General features: G+C 41.8%; 1 protein-coding gene across 1 annotated transcript in view; it reads right to left on the bottom strand.

The window, feature by feature from the left end:
- sh3kbp1 (SH3-domain kinase binding protein 1) overlaps positions 1–208 on the bottom strand; it is a 32,530-nt gene that overhangs the window by 15,456 nt on the left and 16,866 nt on the right. The window lies entirely within an intron of this gene.

Here is a 208-nt window from a genome sequence, read left to right as displayed (position 1 = left end):
ACAAACATATTTAAGCCTTACATGCATCATGATTGGCTCCCGCACTTATCCATAATCCATGACTTACAGTGAGTGAGCAGGTGTTTACTGACTTATTCAAATCTCTCTTGGCTGAAGACAGACAGGTGACATTTGCCCATTGAATTAGGAGACATACTTACAGTACTAACTGTCTCCAACACCAAACTCTCCCCACTTGTCTTGCAGT

This window comes from Notothenia coriiceps, unplaced genomic scaffold, assembly GCF_000735185.1.
Source record: "Notothenia coriiceps isolate Sejong01 unplaced genomic scaffold, NC01 NC01_scaffold00016759, whole genome shotgun sequence".
In the NCBI taxonomy this organism is placed as follows: Eukaryota; Metazoa; Chordata; class Actinopteri; order Perciformes; family Nototheniidae; genus Notothenia; species Notothenia coriiceps.
This window is presented reverse-complemented; position numbering and strand designations above follow the sequence as displayed.